This window comes from Anopheles stephensi, unplaced genomic scaffold (genome assembly GCF_013141755.1).
Source record: "Anopheles stephensi strain Indian unplaced genomic scaffold, UCI_ANSTEP_V1.0 ucontig132, whole genome shotgun sequence".
NCBI lineage: Eukaryota > Metazoa > Arthropoda > Insecta > Diptera > Culicidae > Anopheles > Anopheles stephensi.
In genome coordinates, this window is record NW_023405050.1 from 27,501 (window position 1) to 37,500 (window position 10,000).

Consider the following 10,000-nt stretch of genomic DNA (forward strand, 5'->3'; position numbering starts at 1 on the left):
TATTGTTATTTCTCGTCACTACCTCCCCGTGCCGGGATTGGGTAATTTACGCGCCTGCTGCCTTCCTTGGATGTGGTAGCCATTTCTCAGGCTCCCTCTCCGGAATCGAACCCTGATTCCCCGTTACCCGTCGCAACCATGGTAGTCCTCTACACTACCATCAATAGTTGATAGGGCAGACATTTGCAAGATCTGTCGTCGGTCAAGCGACCATACGATCGGCATCCTTATCCAGACTTCAACTCAAGCCGCCCGGAGGCGATTGGTTTTACTAATAAGTGCACCAGTTCCACCGCCCGCAAGCGGACAGCGGTCCCGGCATGTTGCATGTATTAGCTCTGGCTTTTCCACAGTTATCCAAGTAACTGATGGGTGGATGATCTTGTGAATTATGGCTGTTGTACTGAGCCTTATGCGGTTTCACATTCATTTATGTTTGTACTTAGACATGCATGGCTTAACCTTTGAGACAAGCGTATATTACTGGTAGGATCAACCAGAATTCGTCTTCGTCAATTGCTTGTTCGATATTTTTTGTCTACCAGGGCACCAGTCCCCGCAGACTCTCTTTCTACGTTCATCAGGTGACACAATCTTTGTTGTGACCACTCTCATTGACCTGCGGCAGTACACCGACTCCACAGCGCCAATAACCACACGAGCAAAGGTTGTTCAGGAGGATGTCAGATTATCGATGTACATCGTACACCAACATTTGACGTACCGAGGCATTACACCCCGCACGCCCCCAACAGGACCAATCAAGGCTCGCATACGACCTGCGACTTACTGCGGCTCCCTGAAGGTCCCCGTAGGACGACCATCACCAGTTAAGGTGTAGTTGACTTGTCAGGGCACGGTAGTCCCCACAAGTCCCCGATTATTCGTGGATATCGTCCTACGATTGTTTCTGACTCCTTTTGCTCCCCGCAGGTCCCCGTAGGACGACCATCACCAGTTAAGGTGTAGTTGACTTGTCAGGGCACGGTAGTCCCCACAAGTCCCCGATTATTCGTGGATATCGTCCTACGAGTTTTTGTGACCCTTGGGTTCCCGGCAGGTCCCCGTAGGACAACCATCACCAGTTAAGGTGTAGTTGACTTGTCAGGGCACGGTGGTCCCCACAAGTCCCCGATTATTCGGAGATATTGTCCTACGAGTTTTAGTGACCCTTTTGTTCCCCGCAGGTCCCCGTAGGACGACCATCACCAGTTAAGGTGTAGTTGACTTGTCAGGGCACGGTAGTCCCCACAAGTCCCCGATTATTCGTGGATATCGTCCTACGAGTTTTTGTGACCCTTGGGTTCCCGAACTTTGCTACGATGGTTCTGCCTCCAGAGGAGACTTATGAACACTTCGTATCATTTCTTACACCGAACCATGGGATCGCGAGATTGCTCCCGGATCCCTAATCACCTTACATTTTCGTTTCGTTTCCGTACACTACGATGAGCTAATTCAATTTGTTTGTTCGTCTGGCGAACGTTTTATTGCGGAATTACCGCGGTACTTCCAGCCGGGTATGGCTGCCGTACGACCTACAGGATAGATCATCGAACCACTTTTCGTGCATATTGTCCGTCGAGGGTATCACCTCGATACCCCCAACAGACCTTTGGACACTTCCTCACTACTCCTTGGAGCAGCAATCAGGGAACCATATAGTAGGAACAGCCGAATATGGAACTCTTTTCGTACTTTGGACACCTCCTATAACTTGTATGGCGACTTCGGGGACCTTCATTTCGTTCTCAGTTGGTACCCCTATTTCGGTCTTTGGACACCTCGTCTTACCCGTATAACTCACTTTAGGTCCACTTATTTGCCTGATATCTCATCGTGAACCCGTTTTTCGTACACCGTACACACCTAGGAACACCACATATGCGTTTCCCTTTCGATCGTGAAGTTTTCAAATTTTTCGATTTTTGGTCCTAGAAATTCATGAACGGTGGGAGACCAAAATTTTTCATAAAAAAAAAATTTTCACCGTTTGACCATAAAAACCTTCTTTTCGTACATACCCCATCATTTCTTCACGTTTTAGGCCATTTCTGAAATTTTCGCTTCGATAGTGTGTCCCCTATAATACAAAATGAACATTTTGCATCTCCCACAAGTGGCCATTTTTTTCCGCCACTGAAGAACACGACCTCGGGAACTCGGACCTAGGACGTGGCCATGTAAGTCATAGGCCACCCCAACTTTTGCAAAATACTGTTTCTTTTCACTTTTCATGATCTAAGGCGCGTTCCGACGGCGTTTTGAACAAATTTATGAGAAAAAAAATTTTGACCCTCGGACCAAAATTTTTTCGTTCGGGGCCCCATGGCCTATGGCCAGTATGGGAACTCGGGATGCCGATATGACAAAATTTGTCAAAAAATCACTAAAAAGTCGCTATGGCCCATTATTTAGAGCTTGTTGAGACCTTTCTAAAACACCTTGGTTGACCCCTGTCCGATAAGTAGTTTTCGAGATATTCGAGAAAATGTGATTTTTTGGGACTTAGAAAATTTTTGACCCGTACCCTAAGAAAAAGTGATTTTTTCATAGGACAATTTTTTCTTCGCAAATACTGTTTGGTTTCACTTTTCATTATTAGAAACGCGTTCCGAAGCCATTTTCATCAAAATCTCGTGAAAAAAAAATTTCACCCCCGGACCAAAAGTTGGCCGTTCGGTGCCCTATGGCCTATGGCCAGTATGGGAACCAAGGATGCCGATATGCGAAAAAGTGTCAAAAAATCACTTGAAAGTCGCTATGGCTCATTAATTAGAGCTTGTGAAGACCTTTCTAAAACACCTTGGTTGACCCCTGTCCGATAAGTAGTTTTCGAGATATTCGAGAAAATGTGATTTTTTGGGACTTAGAAAATTTTTGACCCGTACCCTAAGAAAAAGTGATTTTTTCATAGGACAATTTTTTCTTCGCAAATACTGTTTGGTTTCACTTTTCATTATTAGAAACGCGTTCCGAAGCCATTTTCATCAAAATCTCGTGAAAAAAAAATTTCACCCCCGGACCAAAAGTTGGCCGTTCGGTGCCCTATGGCCTATGGCCAGTATGGGAACCAAGGATGCCGATATGCGAAAAAGTGTCAAAAAATCACTTGAAAGTCGCTATGGCTCATTAAATAGAGCTTGTAAAGACCTTTCTAAAACACCTTGGTTGACCCCTGTCCGATACGTAGTTTTCGAGATATTCGAGAACATGTGATTTTTTGGGACTTAGAAAATTTTTGACCCGTACCCTAAGAAAAAGTGATTTTTTCATAGGACAATTTTTTCTTCGCAAATACTGTTTGGCTTCACTTTTCATTATTAGAAACGCGTTCCGAAGCCATTTTCATCAAAATCTCGTGAAAAAAAAATTTCACCCCCGGACCAAAAGTTGGCCGTTCGGTGCCCTATGGCCTATGGCCAGTATGGGAACCAAGGATGCCGATGTGCGAAAAAGTGTCAAAAAATCACTTGAAAGTCGCTATGGCTCATTAAATAGAGCTAGTAAAGACCTTTCTAAAACACCTTGGTTGACCCCTGTCCGATAAGTAGTTTTCGCGATATTCGAGAATATGTGATTTTTTGGGACTTAGAAAATTTTCGACCATGACATATATGAAAAGTGAATTTTTCATAGGACCAAAAAGTTTGTCCAAATAGGGTTTTGGTTCACTTTTTATGGTCAGATAAGTGATCCGATGCTATTTTCATGATCATTAGAGGGATTTCACGCTGTGACCAAAAATTTTCATACTTCATACTTGTCCCGGTGCCGTATATGGGAGGACCGGGGGAACATGTCTTCGTAAGTCGTGATGTTCAGTGACGGATTTCTGGGACTTAGAAAAAAAATGTGCTCTCAGGCACATTATATGTTTCATACACACATGATTTTCATTCTTCATACTTGTCCCCGTGCCGTATATGGGAGGACCGGGGGAACATGTCTTCGTAAGTCGTGATGTTCAGTGACGGATTTCTGGGACTTAGAAAAAAAATGTGCTCTCAGGCACATTATATGTTCCATACACACATGATTTTCATTCTTCATACTTGTCCCCGTGCCGTATATGGGAGGACCGGGGGAAGATGTGTTTGTAAGTCGTGATGTTCAGTGACGGATTTCTGGGACTTAGAAAAATAAATGTACCCTTAGGCACATTATTTGTATCAATAATTGTATCCCCAGCCTTTCATGGGGAACTTTTCCGTATTCCCGGACTTGTACATTTTTCGGGTTCCACCTCCCGACAATGTATCTCTACTGTGCATTACGTACCTGATAACGCACGGCACCCATTGGGTGACTCCACTTAACCATCTTTCGATAATGCCCGTGTTGCAGATATAATCCCAACACCTACCAGGCTTTATATGTACATCGAACGTTACATACGATGCACCCCGTATTCCCGGACTTGTACATTTTTCGGGTTCCACCTCCCGACAATGTATCTCTACTGTGCATTACGTACCTGATAACGCACGGCACCCATTGGGTGACTCCACTTAACCATCTTTCGATAATGCCCGTGTTGCAGATATAATCCCAACACCTACCAGGCTTTATATGTACATCGAACGTTACATACGATGCACCCCGTATTCCCGGACTTGTACATTTTTCGGGTTCCACCTCCCGACAATGTATCTCTACTGTGCATTACGTACCTTATAACGCACGGCACCCATTGGGTGACTCCACTTAACCATCTTTCGATAATGCCCGTGTTGCAGATATAATCCCAACACCTACCAGGCTTTATATGTACATCGAACGTTACATACGATGCACCCCGTATTCCCGGACTTGTACATTTTTCGGGTTCCACCTCCCGACAATGTATCTCTACTGTGCATTACGTACCTGATAACGCACGGCACCCATTGGGTGACTCCACTTAACCATCTTTCGATAATGCCCGTGTTGCAGATATAATCCCAACACCTACCAGGCTTTATATGTACATCGAACGTTACATACGATGCACCCCGTATTCCCGGACTTGTACATTTTTCGGGTTCCACCTCCCGACAATGTATCTCTACTGTGCATTACGTACCTGATAACGCACGGCACCCATTGGGTGACTCCACTTAACCATCTTTCGATAATGCCCGTGTTGCAGATATAATCCCAACACCTACCAGGCTTTATATGTACATCGAACGTTACATACGATGCACCCCGTATTCCCGGACTTGTACATTTTTCGGGTTCCACCTCCCGACAATGTATCTCTACTGTGCATTACGTACCTGATAACGCACGGCACCCATTGGGTGACTCCACTTAACCATCTTTCGATAATGCCCGTGTTGCAGATATAATCCCAACACCTACCAGGCTTTATATGTACATCGAACGTTACATACGATGCACCCCGTATTCCCGGACTTGTACATTTTTCGGGTTCCACCTCCCGACAATGTATCTCTACTGTGCATTACGTACCTGATAACGCACGGCACCCATTGGGTGACTCCACTTAACCATCTTTCGATAATGCCCGTGTTGCAGATATAATCCCAACACCTACCAGGCTTTATATGTACATCGAACGTTACATACGATGCACCCCGTATTCCCGGACTTGTACATTTTTCGGGTTCCACCTCCCGACAATGTATCTCTACTGTGCATTACGTACCTGATAACGCACGGCACCCATTGGGTGACTCCACTTAACCATCTTTCGATAATGCCCGTGTTGCAGATATAATCCCAACACCTACCAGGCTTTATATGTACATCGAACGTTACATACGATGCACCCCGTATTCCCGGACTTGTACATTTTTCGGGTTCCACCTCCCGACAATGTATCTCTACTGTGCATTACGTACCTGATAACGCACGGCACCCATTGGGTGACTCCACTTAACCATCTTTCGATAATGCCCGTGTTGCAGATATAATCCCAACACCTACCAGGCTTTATATGTACATCGAACGTTACATACGATGCACCCCGTATTCCCGGACTTGTACATTTTTCGGGTTCCACCTCCCGACAATGTATCTCTACTGTGCATTACGTACCTGATAACGCACGGCACCCATTGGGTGACTCCACTTAACCATCTTTCGATAATGCCCGTGTTGCAGATATAATCCCAACACCTACCAGGCTTTATATGTACATCGAACGTTACATACGATGCACCCCGTATTCCCGGACTTGTACATTTTTCGGGTTCCACCTCCCGACAATGTATCTCTACTGTGCATTACGTACCTGATAACGCACGGCACCCATTGGGTGACTCCACTTAACCATCTTTCGATAATGCCCGTGTTGCAGATATAATCCCAACACCTACCAGGCTTTATATGTACATCGAACGTTACATACGATGCACCCCGTATTCCCGGACTTGTACATTTTTCGGGTTCCACCTCCCGACAATGTATCTCTACTGTGCATTACGTACCTTATAACGCACGGCACCCATTGGGTGACTCCACTTAACCATCTTTCGATAATGCCCGTGTTGCAGATATAATCCCAACACCTACCAGGCTTTATATGTACATCGAACGTTACATACGATGCACCCCGTATTCCCGGACTTGTACATTTTTCGGGTTCCACCTCCCGACAATGTATCTCTACTGTGCATTACGTACCTTATAACGCACGGCACCCATTGGGTGACTCCACTTAACCATCTTTCGATAATGCCCGTGTTGCAGATATAATCCCAACACCTACCAGGCTTTATATGTACATCGAACGTTACATACGATGCACCCCGTATTCCCGGACTTGTACATTTTTCGGGTTCCACCTCCCGACAATGTATCTCTACTGTGCATTACGTACCTTATAACACACGGCACCCTTTGGGTGACTCCACTTAACCATCTTTCGATAATGCCCGTGTTGCAGATATAATCCCAACACCTACCAGGCTTTATATGTACATCGAACGTTACATACGATGCACCCCGTATTCCCGGACTTGTACATTTTGCGGGTTCCACCTCCCGACAATGTATCTCTACTGTGCATTACGTACCTTATAACGCACGGCACCCATTGGGTGACTCCACTTAACCATCTTTCGATAATGCCCGTGTTGCAGATATAATCCCAACACCTTCCAGGCTTTATACGTACATCGAACGTTACATACGATGCACCCCGTATTCCCGGACTTGTACATTTTTCGGGTTCCACCTCCCGACAATGTATCTCTACTGTGCATTACGTACCTGATAACGCACGGCACCCATTGGGTGACTCCACTTAACCATCTTTCGATAATGCCCGTGTTGCAGATATAATCCCAACACCTACCAGGCTTTATATGTACATCGAACGTTACATACGATGCACCCCGTATTCCCGGACTTGTACATTTTTCGGGTTCCACCTCCCGACAATGTATCTCTACTGTGCATTACGTACCTGATAACGCACGGCACCCTTTGGGTGACTCCACTTAACCATCTTTCGATAATGCCCGTGTTGCAGATATAATCCCAACACCTACCAGGCTTTATATGTACATCGAACGTTACATACGATGCACCCCGTATTCCCGGACTTGTACATTTTTCGGGTTCCACCTCCCGACAATGTATCTCTACTGTGCATTACGTACCTTATAACACACGGCACCCTTTGGGTGACTCCACTTAACCATCTTTCGATAATGCCCGTGTTGCAGATATAATCCCAACACCTACCAGGCTTTATATGTACATCGAACGTTACATACGATGCACCCCGTATTCCCGGACTTGTACATTTTGCGGGTTCCACCTCCCGACAATGTATCTCTACTGTGCATTACGTACCTTATAACGCACGGCACCCATTGGGTGACTCCACTTAACCATCTTTCGATAATGCCCGTGTTGCAGATATAATCCCAACACCTTCCAGGCTTTATACGTACATCGAACGTTACATACGATGCACCCCGTATTCCCGGACTTGTACATTTTTCGGGTTCCACCTCCCGACAATGTATCTCTACTGTGCATTACGTACCTGATAACGCACGGCACCCATTGGGTGACTCCACTTAACCATCTTTCGATAATGCCCGTGTTGCAGATATAATCCCAACACCTACCAGGCTTTATATGTACATCGAACGTTACATACGATGCACCCCGTATTCCCGGACTTGTACATTTTTCGGGTTCCACCTCCCGACAATGTATCTCTACTGTGCATTACGTACCTTATAAAGCACGGCACCCATTGGGTGACTCCACTTAACCATCTTTCGATAATGCCTGTGTTGCAGATATAATCCCAACACCTACCAGGCTTTATATGTACATCGAACGTTACATACGATGCACCCCGTATTCCCGGACTTGTACATTTTGCGGGTTCCACCTCCCGACAATGTATCTCTACTGTGCATTACGTACCTTATAACGCACGGCACCCATTGGGTGACTCCACTTAACCATCTTTCGATAATGCCCGTGTTGCAGATATAATCCCAACACCTACCAGGCTTTATATGTACATCGAACGTTACATACGATGCACCCCGTATTCCCGGACTTGTACATTTTTCGGGTTCCACCTCCCGACAATGTATCTCTACTGTGCATTACGTACCTGATAACGCACGGCACCCATTGGGTGACTCCACTTAACCATCTTTCGATAATGCCCGTGTTGCAGATATAATCCCAACACCTACCAGGCTTTATATGTACATCGAACGTTACATACGATGCACCCCGTATTCCCGGACTTGTACATTTTTCGGGTTCCACCTCCCGACAATGTATCTCTACTGTGCATTACGTACCTTATAACGCACGGCACCCTTTGGGTGACTCCACTTAACCATCTTTCGATAATGCCCGTGTTGCAGATATAATCCCAACACCTACCAGGCTTTATATGTACATCGAACGTTACATACGATGCACCCCGTATTCCCGGACTTGTACATTTTTCGGGTTCCACCTCCCGACAATGTATCTCTACTGTGCATTACGTACCTGATAACGCACGGCACCCATTGGGTGACTCCACTTAACCATCTTTCGATAATGCCCGTGTTGCAGATATAATCCCAACACCTACCAGGCTTTATATGTACATCGAACGTTACATACGATGCACCCCGTATTCCCGGACTTGTACATTTTTCGGGTTCCACCTCCCGACAATGTATCTCTACTGTGCATTACGTACCTGATAACGCACGGCACCCATTGGGTGACTCCACTTAACCATCTTTCGATAATGCCCGTGTTGCAGATATAATCCCAACACCTACCAGGCTTTATATGTACATCGAACGTTACATACGATGCACCCCGTATTCCCGGACTTGTACATTTTTCGGGTTCCACCTCCCGACAATGTATCTCTACTGTGCATTACGTACCTGATAACGCACGGCACCCATTGGGTGACTCCACTTAACCATCTTTCGATAATGCCCGTGTTGCAGATATAATCCCAACACCTACCAGGCTTTATATGTACATCGAACGTTACATACGATGCACCCCGTATTCCCGGACTTGTACATTTTTCGGGTTCCACCTCCCGACAATGTATCTCTACTGTGCATTACGTACCTGATAACGCACGGCACCCATTGGGTGACTCCACTTAACCATCTTTCGATAATGCCCGTGTTGCAGATATAATCCCAACACCTACCAGGCTTTATATGTACATCGAACGTTACATACGATGCACCCCGTATTCCCGGACTTGTACATTTTGCGGGTTCCACCTCCCGACAATGTATCTCTACTGTGCATTACGTACCTTATAACGCACGGCACCCATTGGGTGACTCCACTTAACCATCTTTCGATAATGCCCGTGTTGCAGATATAATCCCAACACCTACCAGGCTTTATATGTACATCGAACGTTACATACGATGCACCCCGTATTCCCGGACTTGTACATTTTTCGGGTTCCACCTCCCGACAATGTATCTCTACTGTGCATTACGTACCTGATAACGCACGGCACCCATTGGGTGACTCCACT